This window comes from Terrapene carolina, unplaced genomic scaffold (assembly GCF_002925995.2).
Source record: "Terrapene carolina triunguis isolate 2854851 unplaced genomic scaffold, T_m_triunguis-2.0 Scaffold95, whole genome shotgun sequence".
NCBI classification, from domain to species: Eukaryota; Metazoa; Chordata; order Testudines; family Emydidae; genus Terrapene; species Terrapene triunguis.
In genome coordinates this window covers 34,044,104-34,069,401 of record NW_020664446.1, presented here as the reverse complement: position 1 = coordinate 34,069,401, position 25,298 = coordinate 34,044,104, and the positions used below count along the sequence as shown (strand labels likewise).

The 25,298-nt window shown below is 46.3% G+C and overlaps 1 long non-coding RNA gene across 1 annotated transcript; it reads right to left on the bottom strand.

The window, feature by feature from the left end:
• Positions 1-259: 259 nt before the first annotated feature.
• LOC112120490 lies at positions 260-17,894 on the bottom strand. Its single transcript, XR_002909199.3, has 4 exons — positions 17,836-17,894; positions 14,821-14,906; positions 927-1,042; positions 260-679 (listed from the first exon to the last, which is right to left on the bottom strand). It is a non-coding gene; the product is annotated as an uncharacterized LOC112120490 (long non-coding RNA).
• Positions 17,895-25,298: the final 7,404 nt, after the last annotated feature.

Sequence of the window (25,298 nt, the reverse complement as noted above, 5' to 3'; positions counted from 1 at the left end):
ACATTACTTTTCACACTTGTGTGATCACCTTGACCTTTAAATCCAAATCAGCGTAGCTGCAGGTGCAAAAGACTCAGGGACAGCCCCCATAAAGTAGGGCTCACCTTGCATTCCCATCTGATTCCGCCCTTTACCTATCAAGAAATCAGGGGGTCAGATAACCTAACACAAATTGTTAATAATCTTTTCATAAATAAAGTTTGAAAATAAATATTTATTGCATTACACAGAAGGTAATTTTCCTGTGTTCTTTCCCCAGTCTTAGACACAATCAAAATGGAAATTCCCAAATAGGGCAATGCAAAACAAGAACATTAACATAGAAAGTGCAGTGACTTACAGCACATTTTCAGAGTCCAAAAGGAAAAAAACATTTCCAGAGGAAACGTGAGAAGATCAGTATAAATTAGTGGTTTTCTGGTCTGCGGACCCCTGGGGGGTCTGCAGACTATGTCTAAGGGGTTCACGAAAGGTTGGTGTTACCACAGAATAGTGGTTTTCAATCTGTGGTTCGTGGACTCCTAGGGGCCCACAGAATATGGCTACGATTTCCAAAAGGGTCCACATCTCCATTCAAAAAAATTTAGGGGTCTGCAAATGAAAAAAGGTTGATATAAATAAACTTTGACCCTGTTGGGCTCCTGCCCTGACACCAGAATCCTTCAAGTCTAGACTCCTCCTGTAAGAAGAGAAAAGGAAATTGGAAATTTAAGTTGCACAAACAGAAGAAAAGCTTTAATTATATTTACTGATGGAAGGCAACCATAATTCTGGTGTTTCCTAACTTTTCAGTGCTTGACTTTGCAACTTTAACATTCTTTTATAGTAGGTTTCTGGATGTAATGTCCTATATATATATATATATTTTTTTTTTTAAACTTAAAAATAGAAGAAACAAAAATTTCATCACATGGAACAATACATACCTCTCATATGCATCATCTGTATGGATCTTTAGATCCAAAGCACACTTCTCTGCTACTTGAGCTAATGGAGTAACTGGCCACAGTTGCAGACTGTTATCTTCTGTGTGGATCTGCAGCTAGAGGGAGATGGAGACACACACTTTACCATTTCGTCTAGCTATTCGCTAGACCAAAAAGGGCTGCTGAGACTCATGGATAACAGGTTCCATTCCAGGTTCTGCAGGACAGAGCTCTCTATAGACCCTTCTGCCCCATCCTTCCCAGCCTGTCCCTGTCCCCTTCTGCTCCTATGCCCCTTCTCAGCTCCTACCTGGCCCCTCCTATCCTGAAATCCTCCCAACGCTGCCCATCCTCCACCACCACTTAACTCCTGCCCCATCCCTTCCTACTTCTTATCCCAGCTCCTATCCTTGCCCCTGCCTCATCCCTCTCCTGCTAGGTCTCCCCCTTCTGCTCCTGCCCATGTTCCTCCTCCTCTCTGCTTCTATCTTCCCCCTCTACAAACCCTACCCTTACCTGCCTCCCATTCCTATTCTGCCCCCATCACCAGTTTTTGTCCTTCTCCCTCACTTTTGTTCCTATCCCCACCCAGTCTTTTTGCCCCATCCCATACTCCCAACTACTGCTCCTAACCCCCTCCCCCAGGTTCCTATCCTCCCTCTCCCACAAGCCCCTGTCTCTGTCCCCACACCTTTGCATCTCTTCCCTTCCCCACAGCATTTCTCACCCCTCTGCATTTGAGTCAGGTTGCTTCCTCTTTCTCCTCCATGCTGCCTGGAGCAAACAAGGGTGGGGTGGGGCAGGAGGGGTGGTCACTGAGAGCACAGGAGATATAGTCTTTCTGCTCTCCATTCGAGTGCCCAGCACCACTGAGACCCCTGGCACCCAGGAGTAGCAATTACAGGTAAATTCTTGTCCAGCCCCAGGATTGAGCATTCTCTCGTCTTTTGTAGTGATGCCACAAACACAGTGCAGTTGACACATAGAAGTGGTGAAGGGTCACTACAGCATGTTCAGCTCAGATGGAATCTTCAGGGAATTTAGCTGCCAAACTCTAACACATCTCTACTGAGCATGTGTGAACTGAGATTTTTCATCTTATAATTTAGCCACATTTGTGCAAATTTCAATGGGGACAACAAAAGACATCTCCCTGACACCAGGGACACCAGACACCTCTGCCAAATTTCAAGTCCCTGCTCCAAATCATGCAGGTGCTAGAGTTCTCAACAGAATAGTTGTTAGAATTTTTTATCATGGGGAAAACAACTGATTTTTCCCTAACCTTATTCTTGGAAGTGGCTGAACTGTTTTAGCTGAAACTTTCAAAAAAAGTCAGCTTGAGGTAGACACCCAGCATGGAAAATTTCAGTCCAAACAGTTGAAGTTTTGCAAAGGTATAAGCAACTGAAAACGGGGTCTTTTAATGGAGAATGTTGGGCAATCTTAATTTTTGGGTATGTCTACACTACGGGATTAATCCGAATTTACAGAATTCGAATTTTGGAAACAGATTGTATAAAGTCAAATGTATGCGGCCACACTAAGCACATTAATTCAAAGGTGTGCGTCCATGTACTGGGGCTAGCGTCGATTTCCAGAGCGTTGCACTGTGGGTAGTTATCCCATAGCTATCCCATAGTTCCCGCAGTCTCCCCCGCCCATTGGAATCCTTGGTTGAGATCCCAGTGCCTGATGGGGCAAAAAACATTGTCACAGGTGGTTCTGGGTACAGCCTCACCCCTCCCTCCATGAAAGCAACGGCAGACAACCATTTCTCGCCTTTTTTCCTGGGTGAACACTGCAGACTCCATACCACGGCAAGCATGGAGCCCACTCAGCTCAAGACAGCAGTCATGAACATTGTAAACACCTCGTGCATTCTCGTGCAGTTTATGCTGAACCAGGACCAGAAAAACGAGGCGAGGAGGAGGCGGCGACGGCAGTGCAGCGACAAGAGTGATGAGGACATGGACATGGACATGGACACAGAATTCTCTCAAACCGCGGGCCCCGGTGCTTTGGAGATCATGTTGTTAATGGGGCAGGTTCTATCCGTGGAACGCCGATTCTGGGCCCGGGAAACAAGCACAGACTGGTGGGACCGCATAGTGTTGCAGGTGTGGGACGATTCCCAGTGGCTGCGAAACTTCCGCATGCGTAAGGGCACTTTCATGGAACTTTGTGACTTGCTGTCCCCTGCCCTGAAGCGCCAGAATACCAAGATGAGAGCAGCCCTCACAGTTGAGAAGCGAGTGGCGATAGCCCTGTGGAAGCTTGCAACGCCAGACAGCTACCGGTCAGTCGGGAATCAATTTGGAGTGGGCAAATCTACTATGGGGGCTGCTGTGATGCAAGTAGCCAAAGCAATCACTGAGCTGCTGCTACAAAAGGTAGTGACTCTGGGAAATGTGCAGGTCATAGTGGATGGCTTTGCTGCAATGGGATTCCCTAACTGTGGTGGGGCGATAGATGGAACCCATATCCCTATCTTGGCACCAGAGCACCAGGGTACCCAGTATATAAACCGCAAGGGGTACTTTTCAATGGTGCTCCAAGCACTGGTGGATCACAAGGGACGTTTCACCAACATCAACGTGGGCTGGCCAGGAAGGGTTCATGATGCTCGCGTCTTCAGGAACACTACTCTGTTTAAACGGCTGCAGCAAGGGACTTACTTCCCGGACCAGAAAATAACCGTTGGGGATGTTGAAATGCCAATAGTTATCCTTGGGGATCCACCTACCCCTTAATGCCATGGCTCATGAAGCCATACACAGGCAGCCTGGACAGCAGTCAGGAGCTGTTCAACTACAGGCTGAGCAAGTGCAGAATGGTGGTAGAATGTGCATTTGGACGTTTAAAAGGTCGCTGGCGATCGTTACTGACTCAGTCAGACCTCAGCCAAACCAATATCCCCATTGTTATTGCTGCTTGCTGTGTGCTCCACAATCTCTGTGAAAGTAAGGGGGAGACCTTTATGGTGGGGTGGGAGGCTGAGGCAAATCGCCTGGCTGCTGATTACGCGCAGCCAGACACCAGGGCGATTAGAGGAGCACACCAGGAAGCACTGCGCATAAGAGAAGGTTTGAAAACCAGTTTCATGACTGGCCAGGCTACAGTGTGAAATTTCTGTTTGTTTCTCCTTGATGAAAACCCGCCCCCTTTATTGACTCATTCTCTGTAAGGAACCCACCCTCCCCCTTCGATCACAGCTTGCTTTCAAAGGAAATAAAGTCACTATTGTTTAAAAATCATTTATTCTTTATTAATTGATTATAAAAAGAGGGAGAGAACCAGGGTGGGGTTTGGGAGGAGGATCGGTGGGAAGGAAAAGGCCACTAAAAAAAGGTTAAAAAAATGACAGCCTTTTGCTTGGGCTGTCCACTGGGGTGGAATGGGAGGGTGCACGGAGCCTCCCCCCCCCGCGTTCTTACACATCTGGGTGAGGAGGCTATGGAACATGGTGAGGGGGGGAGAGGGGTTATACAGGGGCTGTAGCGCCAGTCTGTGATCCTGCTGCCATTCCTGAAGCTCCACCAGACGCCGGAGCATGTCTGTTTGCTCACGCAGCAGCCCCAGTGTTGCATCCTGCCTCCTCTGATCTTCCTGCCGCCACCTCTCATCTCGAGCGTCTCTCCTCTCCTCACGTTGATCCCTCCTGTTCTCATGTTGGTCCCTCCTGTCCTCACGTTCACTGGCATCTTTCCTATACTTTGAAACTGTGTCCTTCCACTCATTCAGATGAGCTCTTTCACTGCGGGTGGATTCCATGATTTCCGCGAACATCTCGTCTCGCGTCCTCTTTTTCCAACGCCTTATCTGAGATAGCCTTCGGGACGGAGGAGGGAGGCTTGAAAAATTTGCAGCTGCTGGAGGGAGGGAAAAAAGGAGAGAATTTTTTAAAAAGACACATTTTACAGAACAATGCTTATACTCTTTCATGGTGACCAACACTATTCACATTATATAGCACGTGATTTCTGTGCAAGGTCGCATTTTGCCTCTTAATATTGAGTGCCTGTGGCTTTGCTGCTAGAGATCACAGACGCAGGTCCGAGCAACAGAATTCGGCTTGCATGCGGCCATGGTAAGCCATTGTCTTTCGGCTTCTGCGCCCTCCTTTCCCACATACCAAGCAAAGCCCGTTGAGTGCTGCGGTTTTCCTGTTAACCTTCAGCAGCAGAAAACAAACTAACCCCCCCACCATCCAATTCTCTGGATGATCACTTTATCCCTCCCCCCACCGCGTGGCTGGTATCAGCGAAGATCCCTGCTAGCCAAACGCGAAAAGCTCAGGGCCAATTCCCCCCCCCCAGCCCCCGCGCTTGGCTAACTGCAGGGAAGGATTTCTTTTCAGCCACAGGCAAACAGCCCAGTAGGAACGGCCACCTCTGTCCCCTTAATTAAATTCCCGTATTTCAACCAGGTTACCATGAGTGATATCACTCTCCTGAGGATTACACAGCGAGATAAAGAACGGATGTTGCTTGAACACCAGCAAACACCGGGACCATACACTACCAGGCTTTGTCATGCAATGATACTAGATTACTTGCTACTAGCATGGCGTGGTCAAGTGTCCTACCATGGAGGACGGAATAAGGCTGCACTGCCCAGAAAACTTGTGGAAAGGCTTTTGGAGTACCTCCAGGAGAGCTTCATGGAGATGTCCCTGGAGGATTTCCGCTCCATCCCCAGACACGTTAACAGACTTTTCCAGTAGCTATACTGGCTGCGAATGCATCCCAAAGTCCTCAGGGCAAAGTAATCATTAAAAAAAGCTTGCTTTTAAAACAAGTTTTATATTTTAAAAGGTAAACTCACCTGAGGTCCCTTCCATTGGGTCATGGTCTTGGATACTGGCTTGGGAGGGTACTTCAGTCAGGCTGAGAAAAAGATCCTGGCTGTTGGGGAGAATGGAGTGCTGTGTGCTCTCCGCAAGCTCCTCCTCCTCCTCCTCCTCCTCTTCCCCGTCCGCAGAATCCTCAGGTGTGGCTGATGAGATTACCCCCGCCTCGGAATCCACGGTCAGAGGTGGGGTAGTGGTGGCGGCCCCCCCTAGAATTGCATGCAGCTCGGCGTAGAAGTGGCATGTCCGCGGCTCTGACCCGGAGCGACCATTTGCCTACTTTGTTTTTTAATAGGCTTGTCTGAGCTCCTTGACTTTCACACGGCACTGATCTGAGTCCCTATTGTGGCCTCTCTCCATCATGCCCTTGGAGATTTTTTTCAAAAGTTTTGGCATTTTGTCTTTTCGAACGAAGTTCTGCTAGCACTGAATCCTCTCCCCATATAGCGATCAGATCCAGTACCTCCCGTACGGTCCATGCTGGTGCTCTTTTTCGATTATCGGCCTGCATGGTTACCTGTGCTGATGAGCTCTCTGTGGTCACCTGTGCTCTCCACGCTGGGCAAACAGGAAATAAAATTCAAATGTTCGCGGGGCTTTTCCTGTCTACCTGGCCAGTGCATCCGAGTTCAGATTGCTGTCCAGAGCGGTCACAATGGTGCACTGTGGGATAGCTCCCGGAGGCCAATACCGTCGAATTGTGGCCACACTAACCCTAATTCAAAATGACAATATCGATTTTGGCGCTACTCCGCTCGTCGGGGAGGAGTACAGAAATCGATTTTAAGAGCCCTTTATTTCAAAATAAATGGCTTCGTTGTGTGGACGGGTGCAGAGTTAATTCGATTTAACGCTGCTAAATTCGAATTAAACTCATAGTGTAGACCAGGCCATAGACAAAGCAGGAGGAACCGCTGACTAGTTATATAGCCTGCTTTATGCGGAGCAAAGGAGATACTTTAGCCATGAATTTGCCGATGTCCCTCTCTTCTGAGATTCTGAGTGCACTACTCTTTCCTTGACACTCCAGGAGAGAGAGGGCAGACTATCTGAATTGGTATCATTTGGAAAGGTTTTAGCTATTGAAATAAACATATTGATGACATTATTACAAAGAATCCTGTTGAGCACCTTCTGGCATTTGAGAAGCTCGATCTCAGATAAGAAACATTTGTTCCTCTGGTTTCATGTTTATAATAAGGGAAATGCATGGAAAATAAAACACAAGTTCTAGCCTGCAGAACCACAAAGCCACAGGCCTCAAGCACATTACACATTCTTATCAGAGACCGTGGACTTAATGCCAAGATAAAAACACAAAATTCCCACTGTACGATGTACATTTAATCTCTTTCTTTTTCCCAGCACTTTCCAAATTATTGCCAATTATTTCCAAGCATAACAGATTCATCCAATGTTACTTTAAATGTTGGAAGGGGGCCAAGCTGGGCAATTCCAGTTTACAAACACTGTCATTTGAAATAATTAAACAAAATAACTATGAGTAATATGAAAAGAACAAATCCTCAACTCTTACTCTGACAATCCTTCCTCTGAACTCAATAGGTGACTTGCCTGAGTGAGACCTGAATAAGAACTTCAGGAGTTAGCCCAGTTTTAGTACCTATAAATTCAGTTTTATATTTCTACCAATAAGTGCACTATTAGGCCTCTAGCAATACAAACAAGAGTGGGGAGGCTAGTGTGTGGCATGATCCCTTTAATAGGGATGTTGCATTTAATTATATTATGGTATCTTTAAGATATGGATCAACTGCAGTTACTTCTTCAACCAGCACTCCTTTTTAGGGCTTGATCCTGCAAATGCTTATGCATGTGAATAGCTTTACTCATCTGAGTAGCTTCTTTGACTTCTCAGGTATGTAGCACCATTGAATTCAAAGGAACTACTCAGATAAGTGAAGTTATTCATGTGCAAACATGCCTGTAGTACCGGGAACTTAACCATTAAAAATATGTTTCATAGATTCCAAGGCCTGTAGGAACCATTATGATCATCTAGTCTGATCTCCCAGAGTGCCTTATATGTCTAGCTTCAACTTCCAATCATCGGATCTTGTTATACCTTTGTCTGCTAGACTAAAGAGTTCATTTTCAAATATTTGTTCCCCATGTAAGTACTTATAGATTGTGATGAAGTCACTCTAAGCCTTCTCTTTTTTAAGCTAAGGCCTTGGCTACACTTGCGAGTTACAGCGCTGTAAAGCCGCCCCCAGCACTGTAACTCACTCCCCGTCCACACTGGCAAGGCATTTGCAGCGCTGTATCTCCGTGGTTGCAGCGCTGCATGTACTCCACGTCCCTGAGAGGAATAGCGAGTATTGCGCTGCCGCTGCAGCACTGCAGCGCCAGTGTGGCTGCCCAATGCGCTGTGAATGGCCTCCAGAATTATTCGGCAGTATTCCACAATGCCTGTTCTAGCCACTCTGGTCATCAGTTCAAATTCTACTGCCCTGGCCTCAGGTAACCAACCATGTGACCCACCCTTTACATTCCCCGGGAATTTTAAAAATCCCCTTCCTGCTTGCTCAGCCTGGCGTGGCGTGGAGTGCTATCAGCGAATCTTTCCAGGTGACCATGCCTCCACGCGCCAAGCAAGCCCCAGCATGGAGCAATGGCGAGTTGCTGGACCTCATCAGTGTTTGGAGGGAGGAAGCTGTCCAGTCCCAGCTGCGCTCCAGCCGTAGGAATTATGATACCTTTGGGAAGGTATCAAAGGACATGATGGAAAGGGGCCATGACCGGGACGCCCTGCAGTGCAGGATTAAAGTGAAGGAGCTGCGGAGTGCCTACCGCAAAGCCCGCGACGCAAACGGCAGCTCGGGTGCTCCCCCCGCGACCTGCCGATTCTACAAAGAGCTGGATGCGATACTTGGGGTTAACCCCACCTCCACTCCGAGCACCACCATGGACACTTCAGAGCCAGTGTGGGGGGGGGGAGGAGGAAGAGGAGGAGGAGGAGGAGGAGGAAAACAGGAGTGATGGTGGTGGGCCGGATGGAGACACCCCGGAATCCCTGGAGCCATGCAGCCAGGAGCTCTTCTCGAGCCAGGAGGAAGGTAGCCAGTCGCAGCGGCCGGTACTTGGTGGAGGACAAACAGAAGAGCAGGTTCCCGGTAAGCGTTTTTTTTTTTTCAGGAAGGAATTTTTTCGGTGCGGGCTCTTTGGGAGAGGAGGGTTAGGCATGCATGCCTAGATGCGGAATAGTGCATTGACGTGGTTTATCACATCGCGGTAATCGGCCTCGGTAATCTCCTCGAATGTCTCATCCAGAACGTGTGCAATGCGCTTGCGCAGGTTTATCGGGAGAGCCACCGTGGTCCTTGTCCCAGCCAGGCTAACGTGTCCGCACCACTGTGCTGCGGGGGGATCATTGCTGCACACAGGCAAGCTGCATGTGGGCCAGGGCAGAAGCCGCATTGCAGTAGAAGACCCTCCCTTGCTTCCAAGGTCACCCTCAGCAGCGAGATATCGTCCAGGATGAACTCCTGTGGAAAATGTTGGGACAGTGTTCAGTGTAGGTGCCCCCTGAAGCTGTTGGCTCTCCCCAAGGCACAGAAATCCAGAGGACAGTGCAGCCCTGAAACAATCAGTCCCCCTTACTCACCATTTTGAGGCTCCCATGGGATATGTGTGCTCTGTTTCGGACGGGAAAATTATGCTATTGTATAGACCCTGTGTGTTTTCTACTCCTTAAGTGCGGGGGGAATCATTCCTCTGTCTGGTATAAACAATGCTGCCTCTGTTAAATGTTGCATTTTGCCTATACAGCAACATCAACCTTGGGACCTCAGCCATCCCTCTTATCGCCTGCTCAGAGACTGCAAAGACTCAGGAAGAGACCATGAAAAAGCAAAGAAGACATGCTGCAAGAAGTGATGCGGCAATCTATTAAAGAGAATGAGAAAGCACAGAACTGGAGGGAGAGAGAAAGCAGGATCCGCCAGGAAAACGCAGCGCACCGGCAGCAAAGCACGAAGCACCGGCAGCAAAGCACTGATCGGCTCATAAGCATCCTGGAGCGCCAAGTAGACGCTATCCAGGAGCTCGTAGCCATGCAGAAAGAGGAGCAGTACCGCAAACGCCACCCCCCCCCCTACAGTGCAGCCCTGAAACTCTTTCCGTTGTGCCCCATTGTCACCTCCAACCCACTTTCCCCAACTTCCATGTTCTTCACACCACCCGCTGCCTCCAACACCAGTATCTTCACCACCCAGCCCTGAAAACCACGACCCTTACCCTCTGCACTCAACCCCCATCACCATGCAGTATAGCTATCCTGAAGTGCAGCACTCACTGCTCAGCACACCAGACAGGACATATGCGAATCTGTGATTGTACTGTTCCCCACTCCACCCCCTTGCTTCTTTTCAATAAATAATTTTTTTTTCTTTTCAATAAATTGATTCTTTGGCTTTGAAAACATTCTTTATTATTGCATAAAGTAAAAGACTCCTTAGCCCAGGAAATAAACAGGCACTGCAAGTCTGCTTGTCTGCTTAGCAGACACTGATTCCTAAAGATTGGAACTACTGCACTTAACTTCCGTGCAGGGCACCAGATATCACTGCTCGTTTTCAGCCCCAAATTGCTCCCTCAAGGCATCCCTAATCCTTGCAGCCCCACGCTGGGCCCCTGTAATAGCCCTGCTATCTGGCTGTGCAAATTCAGCCTCCAGGTGTTGAACCTCAGAGGTCCATGCCTGAGTGAAGCTTTCACTCTTCCCTTCACAAATATTATGGAGGGCACAGCACGCGGATATAACCGCGGGGATGCTGTTTTCGGCCAAGTACAGCTTCCCATACAGAGATCGCCAGCGGCCCTTTAAACGGCCAAAGGCACACTCCACAGTCATTCAGCACCGGCTCAGCCTGTAGTTGAACCATTCCTTGCTGCTGTCAAGGCTCCCTGTGTAGGGTTTCATGAGCCACGGCATTAACGGGTAAGCGGGATCTCCAAGGATCACAATGGGCATTTCAACTTCCCCTACCGTGATCTTCCGCTCTGGGAAAAAAGTCCCGGCCTGCATCTTCCTGAACAGCCAAGTGTTCCAAAAGATGCGTGTGTCATGCACCTTTCCGGGCCAGCCTGTGTTAATGTAAATGAAACACCCACGGTGATCCACAAGCGCCTGGAGAACCATAGAGAAATACCCCTTCCGATTAACATACTCGGATCCTAGGTGGGATGGTGCCAGAATAGGAATGTGCGTCCCATCTATCGCCCCTCCACAGTTAGGGAACCCCATTTGTACAAAGCCATCCACTATTTCCTGCACGTTACCCAGAGTCACGGTTCTTCTGAGTAGGATGCGATTAATGGCCTTGCATCAACTTGCATCAACACGATTCCAACGGTCGACTTTCCCACTCCAAACTGGTTTGCGACCGACCAGTAGCTGTCTGGAGTTGCCAGCTTCCAGATTGCAATAGCCACCCGTTTCTCCACTGGCAGGGCAGCTCTCAATCTCGTGTCCTTGCACCGCAAGGTGGGGGCAAGCTCCTCACACAGTCCCATGAAAGTGGCTTTTCTCATCCGAAAGTTCTGCAGCCACTGCTCGTCATCCCAGACTTCCATGACGATGTGATCCCACCACTTGGTGCTTGTTTCCTGAGCCCAAAAGCGGCATTCCACAGTGCTGAGCATGTCCGTGAATGCCACAAGCAATTTTGTGTCATACGCGTTACGCGGCTCGATAGCATCGTCGGACTCCTCACTCTCACTGTCACTTTGGATCTTAAGGAATAGTTCGACAACCAAACGTGACGTGCTGGCGAGATAAGTCAGCATATGCCTCAGCAGTTCGGGCTCCATTTCCCGCAGACAGATTGCACTGCACAGAAACCGTTGAAAGATGGCGCCAAAGGTGGACGGAAACAAAGGGATTTCTGGGATGCGAAGCGATGCATCATGGGGCGTTGGGACAGGACCCAGAATGCCCCGCACCCACGCCCCCTTCCCACAACCCACAGCGCCAGAATGGGAAAAGGTGCTCTGTGGGATAGCTGCCCATAATGCACCGCTCCCAATAGCGCTGCAATTGCCGCAAATGTGGCCACGACAGTGCGCTGGGCAGCTGTCAGTGTGGACAGACTGCAGCGCTTTCCCTACTCAGCTGCACGAAGTCAGGTTTAACTCACAGCGCTGTACATCTGCAAGTGTAGCCAAGGCCTAAATAAATCGAGCTCCTGGAGTCTATCACTATAAGGCATGTTTTCCAATCCTTTAATCATTCTTGTGGTCCTTCTCTGAAATGTCACCAATTTATCAATGTCCTTCCTGAATTGTGGACACCAGAACTGGACACAGTATTCCCGCAATAGTCACACTAACACCGAATACAGAGGTAAAGCAACCACTCTACACCTACTCAAGAGTCTCCTGTTTACTCGTCCTAGGATTGAATTAACCCTTTTGGCTACAGCATTGCACTGGGAGCTCATGTACAGCTGATTATCCACCTTGACCCCAAAATCTTTTTCACAGTCACTGCTTCCCAGGATAGCGCCCTTCATCTTGTAAGGATGGCCTATATTCCTTGTTCCTAGATGTATATATTTACACTTAGCCATATTAAAATGCATGTTGTTTGCTTGCACCCAGCTTACCAGTCAATCCATATCACTCTCTATCAGTGACCTATTCTCTTCATCATTTACTATTCTCCCAATCTTGGTGTTGTCTGCAAACTTTATCGGTGATGATTTTATGTTCTCTTCCTGGTCATAGATAAAAATGTGTAACCCCCAAGGAGATTATCTAGATTCCTGGGGCTCTGTCTGCTGGCAGCTCAGGGAGAGGCACACTGTCCCTGGGAGGGAGGGGGAGCCAAGGCTGACTCAGAGTCTGCCCGGCAAACAATAGGGAGTGAAATGCCCTCCCCAGGGAGCTCAGGAGAGGGGAGAAGCCATTTTTTTGAGACAGTCTGGTGCCAGCCAGGGCAAGGGCAGGACTGGCTGTGTGGGGAGCTGGTGAGTCCCAGGCCTGCATGCAGGGCTCCCCCTGAGAACTGGCCTGTAGGGACCTGAAAGCAAGATCCATCAGCTGGGCTTTTCCTTCTGCATTGATGACTCCCAGTTTGTAGAGTTTTGATGGGAAACTTCCCCCGCCAGGCTGAGTTAGCCCTCCAGCTCCCTAGGTGAGACCAGTCACCACATGGTCACCTCTGCTCTGTCTGCTAGTTCAGGGCTGCTGCCTGCTGCGAGTATGTCTGGATGCTGGGGTAGGAGACTACAGTTTGGATTTTAGTTTAGTTGTGTAAGCTGCACCTTGAGCCCTGCACCCCTTTGTGGTGAGGGAAAATCCTGGGACCAGAAGCAGCCTGACTCCTGCCTGAAGAGGATCCCTGCCAGCAGAGATCAGCCCCTCTGCAGTGACCGAGGAGTCCAGAGTCATCTCTGAACCTGAGGATCATTCACGGAGTTTGTGAGTGCACCATCTTTTAGTCAGTCAGTCAGGGAAATTGTTTTGGGGACCCCCTACTCCCTGAACTCAAGCCAGGGAGTAAGGGTTTGGGGATTTTATAACCTGCTGCGTATTAAACCTGTGGAGGGACTTACCACCTCCTCCCACTTGTGAGTCCTTTGGGCTGTACTGAACCCAGTCAGCCACACTGCTAAACCATTGCAGAGAAGATATCGTGGTCATAGGTCATGAAGGGCCCCAACAAATTACGCGTACCAACGGGACACTGATCTTACATTTGCTACATCAGGTCACGTGACTGGGGAAAGTCACCGGTATTATCAGTGTGGGCACCGGTGACCCTAAGAATAGTGTTTTACCCTGTTATGTTATATTTGTCTCCTGTTTAATATAATTACTGTGTTGAATATATTGTATGTATCTGTGTTATTTCTTGGGCATCTCCAACTATCTGGCAAGTAAGTGGTGGTTACCCTGTGGTTAGAATTTTCCTCCCAAGCTGCCCTGGTGACCTTGCCAGGAAGGAGCGAGGCGGGTGGAGGCATCGCCAAATAAATTCATAGGGAAAAATAAAGAAGATACACCCTGCTGAGTGGGTGGCGGGATCCAGAAGAACCCAGACCTGTCCACCAAAACCTGTAAGCAGATTGGCATTAAAGAAGGTAACCGGGTGGAGAGGGGGCGCTACAAATGTTAAGTAACAAAGGCCAAGAACTGATCCTTGTGGAACACCATTAGAAACACATCTGCTCGATGATGATTGCCCATTTACAATTACATTTTGAGAACTTAGCCAGTTTTTAATACATTTTATGTGTGCCTTGTTAATTTTGTATCATTTGCATATTTTTGGTCTTTGATCTGAAACTGTACACTGTATGCTTTTCAGTTTCAAAGTCCCAAATCACTATCCAGAGTGACAACCACTATAAAGTTATCATAATTTGGAGGTTTCTCTGGATAGGCTAAAATACATCCTATTCTGAATTAGTTACAAGATTATTTTTACCCACTGCGGTAAATCACCACTGAGCACACCTTTTTCTCTACCTATTTCAGATATCACCAGATTCCACTTACTTTAAAAAGTATGCCTGGAACTTTTAAATTATTGCAACATCTCAGTCTACCTCTTGATAAACTGCAATATCCATTTAAGTTTCATTTTTTAGGTCTTCTGAAAGCCACTACTTGTAATCAAAAGACAAGACAAGAAGAGGCCAGTTGTGATTTTCTTTTTAAAAAATCTTTTATCCAGACTCATATTATTTAGTTATTCTATTCTATTCTAAATCATCGGTCTTTCTTCATAATAATCTGAACCCCATTGCCATCAGAACCACCCTACCCAGATTTGATTCCGCCATGTCCATTCCACATAAGGGAGTTTTATAATAACTAAGCTATTAAAATATTAAATAAAAATAATTACGTGAGAAACTTATTCTTAAATATTCTCAAAGTAGTTAATGTATTTAATGTGCATGATTAAAAATCACCATTTACATTCTTCATTTCCCATTAATTCTGCAGAATCTTAGAGTAACATGCCATACAAAATGTTAACTCATCCATTCATAAGGGAAAAAAACCCACCCATTTTCAGCATGCCTGAAATCCTTTTGACTATCAGCCTGAGGCCTTCAACAAGCTAAGGATCTGACTCCCAGAAATCCTGATAGCTGAAACATAGAGATGAAAGGCATTGGTTAGTGCACTGTCTCCAGTCATTAGTTTGCTTATAATGCATGACAAAATTATATTTTTGTTGTTACTTCTAATTTTTGATGCTCTTTGAATATTTTTTCTAACAGAAGGACAATAATTGAACTAAGAGCTTAAAAGATGGTGGTGGTAACGCTAGAATTGCAGAATGGGAAATGTAGAGCTAGTGAAGAGAGGCAAAAGGCAACTGGGATGGAAAGATAAAGGAGATGCAAGTCAGAATACCTAGGACTGGAAAGGGCTGCAAGAACGTGAATGTTTCAAACATAGCACTTCTATTTCCCCAAATCTTAAATAATGTTTAAGGTCCATAAAAAGAAGCGTGTGAGAGGAAGATAGGCACAGACATTTTTAACCAGGGTTTGTGCTATCCATTTAGACAGATTCAGCGACTCTCAGGGTCCAATCTAATACTGTGCAAGTAGGTGGAATTTCCTTCACCACAAGAAAAATCCCAACTTCTCCATCCCACTAGTCTGGTATTCCCCTTATTGCTGTACTGTAAAGTTGCAAAAGCACCTTTTTTTTTTTTTTTTCTTCTTCTAAATTTCATTGCCTCAGAGAGCAGCAATTAGGGAGCATGTCTAAATTCATCAGCACTTCCTCCTTTGGGATTGATTTAAGTTAATGATACTGATCTTGCCATGTTAAAAGTCCTTTCCCTGGGAGAGTTCATTAATACCTACTCAGTTTTCCTTCATTAAGGCACCTATCCCATACGCAGGCAAAGAAAAGCTGTGCAGCTCCCAGGCCCAATCCGCACTTCCTGGGAAGGAGGGCTGCTTTCTGGATGTTGGCAAGCCAAATGAAGGGTAATAAATGTAAATAATTCTGGAAAAAAGGAAGTGGTGCTGGACAAAGTAACAATACATTCTAACTAGCAGTTGTTTGCTAAGGCTGGCACTAAAGTCTTATACGTAAAGGAACTCAGTCAGAAAAGCTTTCGTGCTTACTTAATCATAGGTACTTTAAGGAAACTAGAGGGATTTTGAAGAAAAATGGATTTTTCTTGCTTTGCCACAAGAGGAATGTTGGTTGAAGCAAATTACTGGTGGAAGCAGAAAAGTAGCATGTTTGATAATAAAGAAAAGGCCCATATTATACAGAGCAAACTAGTTCTACTATAAGACCATAGCTATGAACAATGACACCCCAGTTAATCCTGCACAGTAAGGACAAGTCTGACAAATTAAAGCTACATGGTGGCTGCCTGACCTTACAGACCCAATTTTAAAGAGGTCTCTTACAGTTTTAAAGAGGACAATGCATGCAATTGGCAGGGACAATTCTTTCCAGTGATCTCACTTTCATTTCAAGTATGCTATGTTCAGAGTACCCCGGGCTAAACTGATGTCATAATAGGCTACTTCATTTGATGGCAAAAGTCTCTGCTACAGTATTTAATTTTGACTGCATCATTAACATCTGGCCATGCATCGTTAACTAATCTAAACTGAGTTACTGTATAAAACAAAGAAACACGATTATTGGATTGTCAAGAAATTGACACCAATGACTTTTAATCATTTAAAAAAAAATGGGCAGTGATGATCAAAAACAGAAGGAAGATTTAAAATTCAGTGTAAGTAAAATGGCTGATTTTCTCTCTCACACAAAATGTTGCCAAACTACAGAAAAACTGCACTGGCACATCCTCCATTAGGGAGTCCTTCCTGCCATTGACTTCAAGGTTCTTTGGATCAGGACCTTAGAGCACAGATTATTTTGTAAAGGTAGAAGCTGCCTGCCGCCAATCGCCAATAGGACAAATAGGTTGCAACAATGACAGGATTTTCAGTAATAACTATTACTGTCCCTCGCAGCTAGGCAATGTACAAAGGCTCCGTTTGAGCTCCCTACAGTAAAGGTTGCATTTCATTCTACTTTTACGTGTTTGTTGCACTTGACTTTGACTGACAGTGGAAAATTGTTATTCCAGTATTCATTTCTATTCACCTTCTCCCATGAGCTTCTTCCCAAGACAGCATATTGTACATTAGCTTTGAAAATAAACAAATGTCAGAGTTACCATTAGCCAACAGCATCTGCATAAATTCACTAAAGAGCTTGAACACTATCATTTTATTACATAATTTGGACCTTGTTATCAAAGTGATCTGATGATAAATCACATAATAAACACAAAAGCACACAGGGATCCACCCTAACAGCACTTGAACTTTGGATAGCTAGACTACTTATTAATTATTATTAGGAGTAGTAGTATTACCATAGTGCCTAGGAGCCCAGTCATGGATTAGGACCCACTGTGGTAGGTGCTATACAAACACAGAACAAAAAGATGGACCCTGTCTCAAGGAGCTTCCATTCTAAGTGTAAGACAAGAAACAACAGACAGACAGACAGATAGATGAGGGAGCACAAGAAAAACAATGAGACAATACTGGTCAGCATGATAAGCAGTGGTCTCAGCACACCTACAGCCTAACCATTGTCAAGTTTTTTGTAGGTGTCATGGCAAAAGAGAGTTTTGAGGTGGGATCTGAGAGCTTGAACAAGAGTTTTAACTGTGTGGATAGATAAGAAAGGCCGTTCCTAATATGTTGTAGCGAAGGCTGTAGATAAGAAGGATCCTGCTCTAAAAGACTTCAGTAAACTTTCAGACTTTCATGTCAAAAAGACTTCAGTAAACAATACGTGGGTATCTGAATAAGCACACAGTGGCTGTCATTAAAAAAAAAGACTTTTTAAAAAAAATCACCACACCACTGTAATATGAGCACCTTAAATATCACACAGCAATAACGAATGGTAAATACTGACAGTGTAAAAAACTACATGTTCATGGAGCTCCAATGCTGGACTATTGTCTAAAAACTGTTGTGTACCTGCATTTTATGCACCTTCCATCATGAACTCACCTACCTCTGTGATGAAAATGTGACCGTTTTCTGAAAGGCACAGATCTGGGGAGCTGGATGGAACACTGGTTTAGTAAACTCTCTTTCACCTTTTGTGGGCCACATTCAAATCCTACTTTTGTTCATTTGCCACAGTTGAGAATTTCTACCCAAAAGGGCAGGGCCCTTAACTACGAGCCATGTAAAAGGTGTGTTACTATAACTCTCTGGGGAACCTTGCACAAAGTTACAGCATGCCTATGTTCCTGTGTGCTGTACAGCAAGTGAGTCCTAAATTCCATGGCAAGACCTGCTGGTCTTTGAGGGTATGTCTACACTGCAATCAGAGTTGTGACTGCAGCATGGATACACATACCCGAGCTAGCTTTGATCTAGCTAATTCGAATAACAGCAGCCGTGAAACCTTGGCAGCATGGGCTGCAGCATGAGCTAGTTCCACATGCCCAGGACCCTGGGGATGTTCTCAAGCAGCTAGCTTGTGCTATCATGGCTTCATTGCTATTGTTATTTGAGCTTGTTCAATCAAAGAGTTTGCGTACACATGCTGCAGTGACACCTCCAATTGCAGCATAGATATACCCTGAGAGACTCTGCTGTGGAAGATGGCAAATCCAGTAGCAGCTTCAGGTAAATAAGGTTTTTATTGGAGTAAGTGTGAAAATGAAAAATACCAAACAGTGCACTATTTGTGTTATTTTGATATTAAATTAAATTTATTTTCTGCTACCCTTACATTTTCAATGTATCTTACTGTGACACTTTCTTGGGGTGCCAGAGCTGGAGGCCACTATGTTACCCCCCTGCCTCAGCAAGACAGAGACTTGCTGGTGCTAATGTTCTTTGTCGGCTTTCTCTCTCTCTATTCGGGACAGCTCTAATTTCATGTGTGATTCACTGCGGCCTGCCCCAGCCTGGTTTTCTGGCTTTTTATTTATCTTGCTCATCTTTATACTTGCCCTGTAACCTTTTCTTGGTATCCACCCTCCTCACTTGTGAATCTCTCAAAATCTAGTTTATAGAGTGCTTGAAGTGTGAACCTCAGCCAGCCAGCAAACTGTGTGTAAATCCTGCCTGACTTCCCAACTGTGACACTTCCTCAGGGCACTCAGGATTGAGAGGTTTCACCGTAGCAGCCGTGTTAGTCTATATCCGCAAAAAGAACTGGAGTACTTGTGGCACCTTAGAGACTAACAAATTTATTTGAGCATAAGCTTTCATGGGCTACAGCCCAGAAGCTGTAGCCCTCAAAAGCTTATGCTCAAATAAATTTGTTAGTCTCTAAGGTGGCACAAGTACTCCTGTTCTTTTTTCAGGATTGAGAGTCACTTTGTTTCTTCATCCACCCACCCCCGCCCTGTCTCAGCTGAACCAAACAGGCTGATGTATAAACTCTCTCTCTGGAGACAGCGAACTTATTAATTCTGTGCATGTCCAGTGACAGTGACTGCATGCTACAGAGGAATACTCTTCAAGGCAGCACAGGGAGTGGAGTGCACTTACAGTTAACCTGCAGGGCAAAGTAAAGGCTGGCAGAACTTCTAAGGAGATTGTTTGGGCGGCTAACAAACTGGAGTGACAGGGAGATGACACCCAGTTTAGCACAAGAAGCTCTCTCTCACTGAGGCATGTGAGTAACAAGGTAACTCACAGTCCTGTGAGGAAGCTTCACAACTACACTGCAGATTTCTTTACATACACAGTTCATAACTCCATTGTAGGAACTGTCAGGGAGGCAGGAGGGATTTGAACATGCGGGCAGTTGGATAAGGGACATTTGGGCACCAGGAAAGGCATTGGCAACTGTTTTGGAGTCAGGTTTAAGCCCATTAGTGAACATTTATGTTACAAAGATTAGCAGTGAAATAGTGAATGTTGACATTTAAATTGCCCTCATTACATTTCTGAGTTAACAGCCCATTGATATTATAAGGGGAGTTCTCATATTTCTTACAGCTGTAGCTTTAGGCTCTCTGCAGACTCGGGGAAAAACTGCATTGGTTTACACTTGGCTTGTATTTTGAAGGATTTCGTTTGTTTGTTCTGTGATTTGTATCTATAAGAGCTAGAAACATAATGTGTTTTAAATTAATCCTTAGTTACAGGATTCAGTTATACAGAAAAATATAGAGTCCACTGCTATGGAATACATGGGGTCCTTATGACACCTAACTAAAGGCAGAACTACTACCTCTTTGGGGCAAGGACTATCTTTTTATTCCATGTTTGTACAGCACCTAACACAATCGGGTCCTGGTCCATGACTGGAACTCCTGGGCAATACATTAATATAAAAAATAATAATAATAATAATAATAGTACCTTACCTTCATTAGCACTAATTACTGTGTCCACAATTATTAGTTTAACTATCATCTATTAATTACATGTGTGGCCTTCTTTTATTAAGAGACACTTAGGATTATTTTCTGAAAGCGCTGCATTCCATTTTATTCCACCACATTTCAGAATGATGTTATTTTTCAGTAAACTTTCTGAAGGAAGACAACTAAATTTAGTTATTTAAAAATTCACCTCTTCACATTCTGCACATTCTATTCTTGCCATCACCTGTTGATTTGCTCAGTAGGGATTATTTTTGGACATGATCCTGATACTGGTTTAGGAGCACAAGAAAGTATCCATTAATATAACCCCAAAAGTCTTTAAAACTAACACGTTTAGAAACACACCAGTGTCTGTTGCTCAATACGTGGAGGAAATAAAATGGGAAGTACAGATTAAATTTAGACTGGGTTTTACGTGCTCTGCTCTTTTAGTTATGATGATAAACTGAATAAATGCCTGCATAAGCTATTAAAGACAAATCTGCTTTTTGTACCAAGTGTGGGTGATTATGAAATACCCTTTAGTGAAAGGAGGGGACGATTTCCTTTATGACAAGACAGTGAGTCTGAGTCATAGGGGAAAGTCAAATGAGTGAGTACAGGAAACAGAAATTCAGATGAAGTTCCATTAAACGAAAGAGATGTATGCAGGATATTAGCTTTATTGGAGAACTCAAGAAAAAGAAAACAAAACAAGAAACAGAATGGGAGCAGGTGAATGTAGTTGTTGGCTTTAGATCACTGCCAGCCTATGGTAAGCTAATTATTTTGGTTATAAACCTTACGTGTTATATAATAAACCTTAAGAGAAAATTGAGCCAGTACGTCATAAACAGAAAAAAATTCCACCCCGGAAACCACAAGAAGGACCAAACAGTCTGGTGAAAACAGAACAAGTTACAGTGTTGCTACTCCTGTCTAGGAAGGGGAAGTACTTTGGCTCTGCTCCTGCACTCATTGAAATCAATAGCAACTAGCTATTAACAGGGCACCGTGTACCTGCTTGTTTGAAGTTTATAGTGTAGTCTGTTTGGGGGGCTGTGCACTAAGCCTAGTGGCCTGCTAGGTAGGGTTGGCAACTTTCTATTTGCAAAAAACTGAACACCCTTGTCTCTCCCCAACCCTCACTCACTCACTGATTTTCACTGGGTTGGGGCAGGGTGTGAGAGGGGGTGAGGGCTCTGGCTGCGTGCTTTGGGGTGGGGCCAAGGATGAGGAGTTTGGGGTGTAGAAGAGGGCTCCGGGATGGGGCAGGGGGTTGAGATACGGGAGGGGGTGAGGGCTCTGGCTGGGGATGCGGGCTCTGGGGTGGGGCCAGAAATGAGGGGTTCAGGGTGTGGAAGGGGGATCCAGGCTGCAGCAGGGGGAGGTGAGAGCTCTGGCTGTGGGCTCTAGGGTGGGGCAGGGGTTTGGGGTGCAGGAGGGGGCTCACAGGTGGGGCAGGGTGTTTGGGCATGGGAGGGGGTGAGGGCTGCAGACTCCAGGCGGCGCTTACCTCAGGCGGCTCCCAGGAAGCAGTGACATCTCCCTCCAGCTCCTAAGCAGAGGTGCAACCACATGGCTCTGCACTCTGCCTGCGCCTGCAGGCATCGCCCATTCAGCTCCCATTGGCCATGGTTCCTGGCCAATGGGAGCTGCTGAGCTGGTGCTAGGGGTGGGAGCAGTGCACAGAGCCCTCATGGTCACCCCTCCACCCAGGAGCCAGAGGGAGATGCTGGCAACTTCCCAGGAGTCTCGCAGAACTGGGTAGGGAGCTTGCCTGTGCCGCAAACTGGACTTTTAATAGGTCCCTTTTCGACCGACCATTCCAGTCGAAAACTGGACACCTGGCAACCCTCTGCTAGGGAAAGCTGAGAGCTTCCTAATGAGGCTCTAGCCTGCTATGCTTTGATCCCTATCCTTAGAATCCCTTAACTAGAAGGCAGGGCTACTCAGGAAGAACAGGGGGTTAAAAAGCCAGCCACTAAGCAACCAGAGCAGCTAGTGAACAGGAGAAGAAAACAGGGAGTTTAGAGAAGGAGCATGAGAGCCAGCTACACCTAACATTCTCTAAAGTTAGGTCAATAAACCCCATCCCCTCTCCAAAAAAACCCCAGCAAAAATAAAAACAATGCAGGCAGAAGTCCAGGAGCAGAATGGAGGCTATCCACTTTATTGCACTGAATGCAGCATGTTTGATTACATGCCTTGTAGGCAGGTGGCATGTGTGCACATTCAGTGCAAGCAGCTTATGGCCCTCAGAGTCCAAGTGCGGGTTCTTGAGACTAGTGGGGCTGAACTGGAGGAGCTAACGGAGGCAGAGAAGTACACAGAGAACACTTTGTGGGACACAGTAAAACGGTCCCACCCCCAGTCTGACGGCCTCTATGCTGCTGAAGAGGATGAATCTTGGGGAAGGAGAACATCTCAAACTGGAGCAGAGGGAAATAATCCCATAGTTGGGACCCACCTTCCAGATGATGTCATGGTATCCTCTTGCACTGAGGATACTCCACCAGGGGAGGGGACTCCAGGTATTAAGAAGAGACCGGCAATAGTACTGGGGGATTTGATTATTAGAAATCCAGACAGTTGGATTTGTTAAGACCTCGAGAACTGCATAGTGAATTGACTGCTAGGTGCGAAGGTTGCAGATCTCCTGAGACATTTACACAGACTTATGTGCAGTGCTGGGGAGGAGCTGGTGGTCGTGGTATGTGTAGGAACTTTGACAAAGTCAGACCTGACAACTATAAGAGAGTGGAGGAAAGTCAATATATCAGCCCTAGAATGGTAAAGGCCCTTTTCCCCCTGAGATGAACTAGAGATACCTGAGTCCAATTAAGGACCTTTAAAACCCCCTCTTCTGGTGAGAGAGAGGGAGCAGGGATGAGAGAGAAGCTGCAACAGGCTAGTGGCAGTGGGGAGAAAAGGCACCTTCTGAGTGGAAAGCTGCTCTCCTCCCTAAAGAAATCCTCTGTCACAGGCAACTACACCTGTCTTTCCCCTCCAGGGTCCACAAAGGGCACCTACTTTAGGCTTCCAGCTTTCAGCTGTCACCTCTCTTGGGCGGAGACCCATGTCTCACTCCCTCCTGACCAGGAATTTTAAGGATACACACTTCCCTGCCTTACACTGTGATATTCCCTGCAAGCCAGACTGCCTAACAAGGCCAGCGCCTGTGCTTTGCTTTCTCTCTGAGAGCTATGGCCAGTGTATTGCCCATAGTTACAAGTTACCTCACAGCTCTTTCTAAGCAAGTACATTTATTCTTAAGGTAAAAGCATTACAGAGACAACATATTAAAATCAATAAACATTCCTATGCATATAGGTCTGATCCTGCTCTCATGAAATCAACAGCAACTTAATATTAACAGGGCTTAATACATTAAGGTCTCCCAAAGGTATTGCAGGAAGCTGTCCAGTCTGTCTGTCAAACCCTCCATGAGGCCTGATTTGTTAATATCCCAACATATATGTGTTCAATGCAAATGTGAGTTTAGTGTATCTCATGTATTGCAAGGTCGGTACTCCTCTTTAAAGTTTAACTACATTATAAAAATATTTATATATGGTCCTTGTAATGATAGGTACTAGCACAGTGGCTCTCAAACTTTTTTACTGGTAACCCCTTTTACATAGCAAGCCTCTGAGTGTGATCCCCCCTTATAAATTAAGAAAACTTTTTAATATATTTAACACCATTATAAATACTGGAGGCAAAGCGGGATTTTGGGATGGAGGCTGACAGCTCACCCCCCCCCATGTAATAACCTCGTGACCCCTTGAGGGATCCCGACCCTCAGTTTGAGGACCCCTGTACTAGCAGTATATTAATTCTTCTAGGCTGCAGAACCACAGCAAATGTCATTTCAGACATCAGAGAGCAATTATCCTACTGCTCAAATATAAACAGTGCAGAAGTTGGCAAACTCGTTCTTTGAGTTACAGCCAATTTTCTTTGGAGGAAGTTTTCAACAACAGCTGAAAGGTTTATTTCAGCTCAAAGAAACAAGAGTGTACCGAGGGAGAGTTATGATATAAGAGAAGGGAGGAGAGCTGGACAATATTTGTTCCATCAATAAGTTCAATTGAACAGACTACCCCGGAGCTTGCAAACTTTTTCAATTTCACAAATGGAGTGTGAGATGGTCAAAATAAAAACACAGCTCCTTAGTGAGCTGGAAAGATCTTTATTGACTACAGTGGGCCTTGGATCAGGCCCTACATTACTGGTTGGTTAACCTTCACAAGGAAAGTTTGGTTGTTTGCTCCTGGAACTTCCCTAGCAGCATTTCTTTCTTGGGAAGAGTTAGTTTACCTGTGTCAAGACCATTAGCGCCAAATCCGTGGGTGCTCTGGGGCTGGAGCACCCACGGAAAAAAAGCTCCCTGCCCCCTCCTGCTCCAGCTTACCTCTGCCTCCTCCGCGAGTGCGCTGCTGCGTCCTACTTCTCCTGCCTCCCTCCCAGCGCTTGCACCACGAAACAGCTGATTCGCGGGGCAGGGAGGGAGAGGGGAGGAGGGGGAACGCGGCGCACTGGGGGAAGAGACGGGGCCAGGGCGGGGATTTGGGGAAGGGATCCAATAGGGACAGGGAGGGGGCGGAGTTAGGGCGGGGACTTTGGGATGGGGTTTGAATGGGGTGGGGTGGGGTGGGGTGGGGCCAGGGGCAGGGGGGCACAGGCACCCACCAGCGCCGGAGAAAGTTGGCGCCTATGGTCAAGATCCTGGGTGAAAGTAGGCAGGACTAGTAGCAGGAGCTTGGGATCCGAGCCAGTGGTCAGAGCCAGTATCAGGGTCAAGAGTCAAGCTGAGGGTTAAGCCAGAGTCAGAGTCAGGAGTGAAGCAGAGGGCCAAAGCCAGAGATAAAGTCAGGAATCAGGCCGAGGGTCAATACCAGGTATCAGGGCCCGAGTTGGGGTTGCAGAGGTCAATTGGGAGTCAGAATCCAAGTCAGAGCCTAGGTCAGTACCAGGAGTTCAGAAGCAGGGCAGTCATGACAGCTAATTAGGGATCCATATTGTTTCCTAGACACTTCCTGCAGGGCCGGCTCTGGCTTTTTGGCCGCCCCAAGCAAAAACAAAACAAAAAAACAAAACGGGGCGGCCAGAACGGCAAAGCAAAAAAAAAAAAAAAAAG